We start from the raw sequence: 9687 nt of genomic DNA, 5'->3' as shown, positions 1-9687 counted from the left end.
TGCAGCAGAGAGCCGTCTGCAACCACGCATGTGCAAAGGAAATGTGCAAACATTCAGTGGTAGGAACCATCAATGGTATGCAATACCCTTCCCTGCTACAGAGCCGGATAAAGGGCCTCATGGGTGATAATGTCGATTTGATATTAAACATAAAGCTATACCTTTAAACACACTTTTACCATGGAGCCGCTGCGGCCGCTAGACTTAATATGCACTCTACGTACCTTTTACGCTATTTGCGTAAATGAGTCCCGTACCATGTACGGACTCTGCGTACAAACACCGCGCTGACGGTACAAAGCACTCGCAGCGCGTACACACCCAATTAATACGCTTTTAAACCTTATACAGTTAGGTAATGCAATACACTTTAAACCTTAGCAAGGAAAAGAGGACACAACACCGATTTGTAGTTAATCACTGGGTTCCGACACCACAGAGTAATATTACTGAAAGGGGGTTAACAATACAAATTATGCACTACAATACAACAGAGTAAATGGCTACAGTCAATGTACATACGTGAGAATATTTGCGTGCGCTTCCCGGTCCGGTCCTCCGCTATCAGGTTGATAGCATTGAGAGTCTTGTGCCCGGCCAGGCTGCAACAGGCTTTATTTATACAATTCTTCCAAAAGCAATACAATGGATACTGTAATCCCTTTGTCTATTGGACACAGGAATGCACTTTTACAGTACAGGAGAGGTCATAGGTCGATTTGAAAAGGTAGGCGATGTCTTTCCCAACTGCTCTTGTGGGTGGTCTCCTCTGGATTCCCGCCGCATACATAATATACAGTAAATACAGTTTATATCTATATTCTGCTTCTGCACCTAACTATCCGCAGGAACATGCGATCTTCCGCAAACCAACACCGGAATGTTACCCTTAAAATACCCTACAGCTGGATACCAAACACCACCTTATAACCTTAGTCTGTCCCCTCTTATCCTGTAAAGGTGAATCCCTTTGTTCTGGAATCATTTAAACTGTTGATACTTTCTGATGTGGTGCAGGGGGACTATGTGTACAATGTGCACTATTTGGATTAAATATGTAATGTTTTGATAGCTCTCCATGCGTTCACAAACTCTGCCGTAAATACCCACACCACGCGCAGGACCGCGGGAGCAACCATACGCAAATTGCGGATATGTGCACGCACGCAGAACAAGTGCACGCGCAGTGGGCATGTGTGTGTAGTTTGTAAGTGATGTGTGCTCTGTAATATTTTTTCGACTTTGACATGGGCCTGGGGCTGAAAATGTTCAAGGGCCTATTATGAGCCACAGAGAAGTGAGGCTAATACCATGTACAGGAGGCATGTAGACCACAAACACTATCAGTCCTGAACCAGGGGCATCTTATGAGGGGAAGTGGTCTGTGTGCAGGCAGTGTCCAAGCAACCCCCTCTCATGCTGGTGCATGCACACTGTGCTACACTCTACCGCACGTGCACACACGTTATGGAAAATGGCGTTGGTGAAAGTGGCCTCAGACGCTGCACAGTGTAAGTACATTTAGTGAGCGCAGAGCACTGGCGTATCTATAATGGGTGCAGTGTGTGCGGTGCACACGGGCTCCTGTGTCCAGAGGGGGCCCACACCGCACACACTGCACCCATTTCTTCTATACTTACCTTTCCGGCGTCCATCGGCGACTGTGTGTGGGCCCCCTCCTCTCCCGTAGCCATTACCGCCACTGCTAGCGCACTGAGCACTATAGACTCTGGCACAGTGCCAGTCTACAGCGCATGCGCAGGACTCTGAAAAAATGGTGCGGAGGCCATTTTTCGGAGTACTGCACATGCGCTGTAGACTCTGGCACTGTGCCATAGTCTCAGCTGCGGACAGCGGCGGTGACGGCTACAGGAGAGGAGGGGGCCCACACACAGAGTCTGCACACGGATCCCCTCCTCTCTAGAGATGCCGCTGGCGCAGGCCGGGTATGTGGTGTGGAACCTCTGGACAACAGGGTTCCATGTGCACCTACTGCAGATACGCTACTGCAAAAGATGCCTCTAAATGTAGCCATCCTGGGGAGAGTAATATATGTAAATATAAAACTGATCTGATGAAACAACGCTGACATAGCAGCACGTCGCAGGGTGCCTAGCATCGCTGAAGATAAATTCAGTATGGAACCGCACTAGTCTTACAATCTAAACGAGGTATGGAAATGACATCAAAGATGAAGAAACCAATATATATGCAGTTAACAAAAAGATTTTAAACTGCTTTTAATTGGCGGTGCTCCCAGGAATTTTGTAGACTAGACTACAATTAAAAGGAGAGAAAATACAAAAAACCCTTGTTTGGGAGCACTCGTTTGTAATAATTGGTATAATGTGAAGTAGAATATGTGATGAAATGACATAAAACTTAACCTTTAATTGTTTCTTGAATAAAAAGAAATAAATGTGAAATAATTTTGAAACTCGTGTCTAATATTTGGAGTAGCGAACTTGTTTAACCTTTTTAGCAAATGAGGTACAAGTTAATAAAGGAAGGTGAAAATATCAGAAAGAATGTGTTTAATGGATACCATAAAGCTCTGATGAAATAAGGGTATCCAGAAAAGTCACTGTACATGCCTTGGAATAAAGGTTTCAATAGAGGCGTGATGTGGTAGCAAGGTTGAGTTGGCAAAAATAATCTTTTGAGAAGGAAAAAAGGGCCCACTGCACCTGGTATTCTCAGGAGGTTTCCCTTCCTGATACTGACCAGGCCATACCTGCTTAGCTTCCGAGATCGGACAAGATCGGGCGCATTCAGGGTAGTATGGCCGTGGGCCTGTTGTTTGAAGTGTAGAAAAAGAGATAAGAGGGGAAAACCACTCCTATTATCTGTACTGTACATAAATCAAAACCATGAATGGTCCGGGAGGGTTTTTCCAGAAACAGGAGTATGGAAAGCGTTGGATAAGATTTTTCCTTTAAAAGGGCCCACTGCCCTTCCTAGTACTAGGTTCTCCTTCCTAGTACTGACCAGGCCATGCCTGCTTAGCTTCCGAGATTGGACAGGATCGGGCGTATTCAGGGTGGTATGGCCGTGGGCCAGTGTAGAGGAAATATGAGTAACAAGAGAGAGTACACTGTTTTCTGTACTTAACACTCAACCAAGGCCGTAGATGGTCTCGAAATGGTATTTCCAGACAAGGGTGTGTCAGGATGATTCGGTGTGTCTAGGATTTATTGTGACATTAGATGGATTTGATAAAGGTGTAATGTGGTGGGTGAGGTTTTGCAGATAGTGAGCTCTATGAAAAATGCTAGAAGATGATACTGTGTATGTGTGTATCTTAAATATTGATTTAAGAGAAAGTATTGAATGAAAATCAAAGCTCAGAAAAAGGCTCATAGATGGTTCAATGATAACAAACAATATACTTGCTGGGCCCCCTGAGGGGAAACCAGATGAGTAATCATATGCTGGCAAAGAGCTCAAGGCTGGCTCATGGATAATATATAAAGCCTTATAATGAGAGTGAAATTAATCAATACCCACTATTGGAAAACAGAGTTTGGAACTAATTAAGGGATGATTGAATGATAATTAACACTATAATGGTTGGTCCCCTGAAGGGAAACCAGATGAGTAATCATATGCTGGTAAGGAGCTCAAGGCTGGCTCACAAATAGTACAATTAACCTTATAGTAGGAGTGAAAATGATAAATACCAAAATAACAAATAATCAATAATTAATGCCAATAAATAGAAAATGCTACCATAAATGCACTTATATATCAAAATCAAGGTAGAATACCTGGATCTAGTGAAAAAACCTTAAAGGCATAGGCGGGTGTTAGGACAATATTGTACAGGTTTTTTTCAAGTATGGTGTAATTACTGCAGATAGAACACAGTTCTAAAACAGAGGAGGGTGTAGTGGTACACAGAGGTCTAATATCTGTGACCACTGCCTCTGGGTATGCGGTCAATACTATGAATATAAACACAGATTAAACCCTGGTGGTCTAAAAAAAAATTAGCACAGTGCTGATATCAATTACAGCAATACACGGGTATATGATCGGGTATATAATCGGTGTTTAGGCAGGGGATTAGTTCCCATAGTGCCCTATTGGTTGCTGTTGCACACTTGAAACCCTGGTGGTCTAGTGTTAGTTACCACAGCCGCAAGGTAGGCGGCGAACGTTGTCCAAATCTCCTCTGTTCAAAGTCCCGCTACAGTGATGAGCGCGGTCGCCCGCTTCCGGACAGGGGGCGTGGCCGCGATGACGTCACTATGGACGTTCTCCTCGACGTACGTTTCACCTGATTAGGCTTGGTCACGAGAGCCTCTCTCTACTGCTCTCCTGTGGCCAGTACTTAAGTGCTGAGATGACCAATGAATTTGTCACTTGGATTTGACAGACTGGTGGTTGAGCCTATCAGATCTCCGGTAGAATGACCAATGGAATCCATATTGGAAAAGGGAAACGGGGAGGGAAAGCAGGGAAGGCTGGAAAGGAAATGGAATGGAGAAAAGTGAAGTGAAGATTGGAAATGTGGATGAAAATAAAAGGAAAGTAATAGGAAAATAAATAAATGAATGGATATAGTGGGAATGAAGGAATGAAAATAATAATAGTGATGAGAAAATGAAAATGGAGATGAAGATGAATAAGATGATTACAGCATGGCACTCCAGAAAAAGGAATCCGAATGGATCTTCAAGCTGGACACTCTAATGCCCAAAGGCTTAAATGAATACATCAATTACAGCATTTTTCTACCCACATAATTCCAATATCCACTCATCCAGATCATTCCAGTTCATCCCCTATCCCCCCTTCTTTCCTTTTCCTTCTCCATACCCCCACCCCAACCCAAACCCCCTCCCCTCTCTATTTCTCTATCCTCACCTTCTTCTATTTTCTCCTTCTTCTCCTTTTCCTTTTCTTTCCCCCTCCCTTTTTCGTCCCCTTCTCTTCTCTTTCCTTCCTTTTTCTCCCCCCTCTTCCTTTCCATAACTCTCCATCACATTCTAAACCAGCAACCCACTCCCGCTCTTCCCCCTTTCTCTTTTCCTTCTTTTTCTTCTTCTTTTTCTCACCAAACCCTCCCACCCTTCTTTTCATCACAGTCATTCACTACTTTTCATGCATTCATACTTCATTTATCAATTTTTGTTCATTCCCTCTTTTTCACTTTCCCCTTAGCCCGTAACCCCACCCTCTCCCTTCACCTGCCACATTTCTTCCTTGCTTCTCCAGATTCCTTTCTATCTCACCACATTATGGCATACACTTCCCCTTCACACATAATACCTCTTCTCACACAACACTCCAATACAATACTCACTCACTCTCCCATCCACACACCCATATTCATAGTATCAATCTTTCCATCCTTCACTCCTCCCATATGTCACCCCCCTTTTTCCGCACTATAATCCTCACACCCAAACTATAAACCCCCCCCCCCTTTTTTACCATCCATTCACTAACAGTCCCATCCTCTTCTATACTTCATCATTGCACACCTTCACCTATCCCCCTTCTCTCTCTTCATTCACACCTATTCATTATCATTTTTTATATTTCACCAATATATTTCATCATTTATATTCACTTTTATTCATTACCTTTATCATTCATTTAGTTTACATTCATTTTATTAGTATATTTATTATTATTTTAATTATTTTCATATTTACTTTTACTTTTATATTTCTATTTATTTTTATTTTCATTTTCATTTATTCTCATTCATTTTCATATTTATTTTCAATTTTATTTTCATTTTTATTTTTATTTTCATTTATATTTACTTTTATTTTTATTTTTATTTATATTTATTTTCATATTTATATTTATTTTTATATTTATTTTTATTTATTTTTATTTATATTTATTTTTATTTTTATTTTATTTTATTTTTATTTTATTTATTTATATTTTTTTTTATATATATTTTTATTTATTTTCATTATTTTTATTATTTATATTTATATTTATTTTTATATTCATTTATTTTCATTCTGTTATTTATTTATTTTTTCATCTTATTCATCTTTATCTCCATTTTCTCATCACTATTATTATTTTCATTCCTTCATTCCCACTATATCCATTCATTTATTTATTTTCCTATTACTTTCCTTTTATTTTCATCCACATTTCCAATCATCACCTTCACTTTTCTCCATTCCATTTCCTTTCCAGCCTTCCCTGCTTTCCCTCCCCGTTTCCCTTTTCCAATATGGATTCCATTGGTCATTCTACCGGAGATCTGATAGGCTCAACCACCAGTCTGTCAAATCCAAGTGACAAATTCATTGGTCATCTCAGCACTTAAGTACTGGCCACAGGAGAGCAGTAGAGAGAGGCTCTCGTGACCAAGCCTAATCAGGTGAAACGTACGTCGAGGAGAACGTCCATAGTGACGTCATCGCGGCCACGCCCCCTGTCCGGAAGCGGGCGACCGTGCTCATCACTGTAGCGGGACTTTTAACAGAGGAGATTTGGACAACGTTCGCCGCCTACCTTGCGGCTGTGGTAACTAACACTAGACCACCAGGGTTTCAAGTGTGCAGCGGCAACCAATAGGGCACTATGGGAACTAATCCCCTGCCTAAACACCGATTATATACCCGATCATATACCCGTGTATTGCTGTAATTGATATCAGCACTGTGCTAATTTTTTTTAGACCACCAGGGTTTAATCTGTGTTTATATTCATAGTATTGACCGCATACCCAGAGGCAGTGGTCACAGATATTAGACCTCTGTGTACCACTACACCCTCCTCTGTTTTAGAACTGTGTTCTATCTGCAGTAATTACACCATTCTTGAAAAAAAAACCTGTACAATATTGTCCTAACACCCGCCTATGCCTTTAAGGTTTTTTCACTAGATCCAGGTATTCTACCTTGATTTTGATATATAAGTGCATTTATGGTAGCATTTTCTATTTATTGGCATTAATTATTGATTATTTGTTATTTTGGTATTTATCATTCTCACTCCTACTATAAGGTTAATTGTACTATTTGTGAGCCAGCCTTGAGCTCCTTACCAGCATATGATTACTCATCTGGTTTCCCTTCAGGGGACCAACCATTATAGTGTTAATTATCATTCAATCATCCCTTAATTAGTTCCAAACTCTGTTTTCCAATAGTGGGTATTGATTAATTTCACTCTCATTATAAGGCTTTATATATTATCCATGAGCCAGCCTTGAGCTCTTTGCCAGCATATGATTACTCATCTGGTTTCCCCTCAGGGGGCCCAGCAAGTATATTGTTTGTTATCATTGAACCATCTATGAGCCTTTTTCTGAGCTTTGATTTTCATTCAATACTTTCTCTTAAATCAATATTTAAGATACACACATACACAGTACATATCATCTTCTAGCATTTTTCATAGAGCTCACTATCTGCAAAACCTCACCCACCACATTACACCTTTATCAAATCCATCTAATGTCACAATAAATCCTAGACACACCGAATCATCCTGACACACCCTTGTCTGGAAATACCATTTCGAGACCATCTACGGCCTTGGTTGAGTGTTAAGTACAGAAAACAGTGTACTCTCTCTTGTTACTCATATTTCCTCTACACTGGCCCACGGCCATACTACCCTGAATACGCCCGATCCTGTCCAATCTCGGAAGCTAAGCAGGCATGGCCTGGTCAGTACTAGGAAGGAGAACCTCCTGAGAATACCAGGTGCAGTGGGCCCTTTTAAAGGAAAAATCTTATCCAACGCTTTCCATACTCCTGTTTCTGGAAAAACCCTCCCGGACCATTCATGGTTTTGATTTATGTACAGTACAGATAATAGGAGTGGTTTTCCCCTCTTATCTCTTTTTCTACACTTCAAACAACAGGCCCACGGCCATACTACCCTGAATGCGCCCGATCTTGTCCGATCTCGGAAGCTAAGCAGGTATGGCCTGGTCAGTATCAGGAAGGGAAACCTCCTGAGAATACCAGGTGCAGTGGGCCCTTTTTTCCTTCTCAAAAGATTCTTTTTGCCAACTCAACCTTGCTACCACATCACGCCTCTATTGAAACCTTTATTCCAAGGCATGTACAGTGACTTTTCTGGATACCCTTATTTCATCAGAGCTTTATGGTATCCATTAAACACATTCTTTCTGATATTTTCACCTTCCTTTAGTAACTTGTACCTCATTTGCTAAAAAGGTTAAACAAGTTCGCTACTCCAAATATTAGACACGAGTTTCAAAATTATTTCACATTTATTTCTTTTTATTCAAGAAACAATTAAAGGTTAAGTTTTATGTCATTTCATCACATATTCTACTTCACATTATACCAATTATTACAAACGAGTGCTCCCAAACAAGGGTTTTTTGTCTTTTCTCTCCTTTTAATTGTTGCCTAGCATCGCTTCCTGATCCCCTAAATCTTCTTACTTGTTATGAAACTGGAGAGGTCATCTTCCAAAATAGATATAAATGGCAACAGCAAATGGAAGTAAACTGTCTGGCACTCAGGGCTGTAGCCATACAGTATATATTAAGGATGTACTTAAAGTTGGTTGTCAGCCACTGCAATTGCCTGGGACTCAGCAACATATTCCTAATACAATGTGGTACTTATTATCTATGTACATAAATGGGAATATTATTGTGTGGTAAGGTACAAGATTTGCTCATGTTTGTCCACCTACAGTATTTTATGACTGACAGTCATCAGTACTGGTTTTGCCTATTACTTTGACCATAAATAATTTGAATTGGTCCCGGACCACCAATACAAGTTACCCCTGCAATTGTCCCAAGGGGGCCATGGCACACAGTTTGAGAACCACTGCTATAGGGTTTTCTGCCTCCCATCAAGCAGGGTCTCAGATGCCAGCCTCTGGTGGTCTGTTTATAGACCTATTCATTTGCTGTCCTTGTGGCTTTAGACAGCTGTTATTATATGTTTTTTATATGTTGTTGTGTTTATTTGATTTTATAAACAAAGTTTTACTTGACAATTGGACAAAACTTTTCATAGTTGCTCTGCAAAACCTAAAGGGGAAGGGAGAGAATACGATGTTGAGTTTTATGGCTAATATTATGTTTCATTTAAAGTATCTTAATACTTATGAGGGAACTCAGTGCCATAAACAGTGTTTTATCCTTAAATGAGGTGATCACTGATACACTGTAACATAATTTTTTTTTTTAACTACGGTGAAAACTGGGCTCAGGCAAAGCCTCACATAGCCAAAGATTAAAGGGAAACCCTGTCATAAAAATAATAAAATTCTCAAATGAATGTAATAATATTAAATAAGGAATAAAATCACATTTCTGTCATGCAAAATACAACAGGGGCCTCAAACCAGAAATAACCAGTCCTGGCCTGTCTGGTAGGGTCTGTAAGGTCATTCTATGATGTCATAATGATGTCATAATGGTAACTGCCTATATCAGAGCTTTGTTGCTGTCTCAGTGAGCACACCACCTCCAGGACCCTGGCAACCCACAGCACATTTGCAGAAGGAGACACTCGCATAAGGTTAGTGACTTGACGTTAATAAGGTCAGATTAGTGAGATGCGCGGGCAGACTAGGAGGATGATTACTATAATATATGACTTCTGACCTTGAGGACAGGACAGTATTGGATAAAAAGAAAAAAGAAACATTAAATGGGAAATTACCGTTACTTAGCATCCACTTGGGCTGCATATGGGACATCTGTCT

General features: G+C 40.6%; 3 pseudogenes; 2 read left to right on the top strand and 1 right to left on the bottom strand.

The window, feature by feature from the left end:
• Positions 1–2675: 2675 nt before the first annotated feature.
• On the bottom strand, positions 2676–2793 carry LOC134947141 (5S ribosomal RNA; annotated as a pseudogene).
• Positions 2794–7585: 4792 nt separating this feature from the next.
• Positions 7586–7703, top strand: LOC134947277 (5S ribosomal RNA; annotated as a pseudogene).
• A 149-nt stretch (positions 7704–7852) lies between these two features.
• LOC134947140 (5S ribosomal RNA) lies at positions 7853–7970 on the top strand (annotated as a pseudogene).
• The last annotated feature ends 1717 nt before the right edge of the window (positions 7971–9687 follow it).

This window comes from Pseudophryne corroboree, chromosome 7 (assembly GCF_028390025.1).
Source record: "Pseudophryne corroboree isolate aPseCor3 chromosome 7, aPseCor3.hap2, whole genome shotgun sequence".
Taxonomy (NCBI): Eukaryota; Metazoa; Chordata; class Amphibia; order Anura; family Myobatrachidae; genus Pseudophryne; species Pseudophryne corroboree.
Note: the sequence above shows the minus strand (reverse complement) of the source record. Positions and strands in the feature narration are given on the sequence as shown.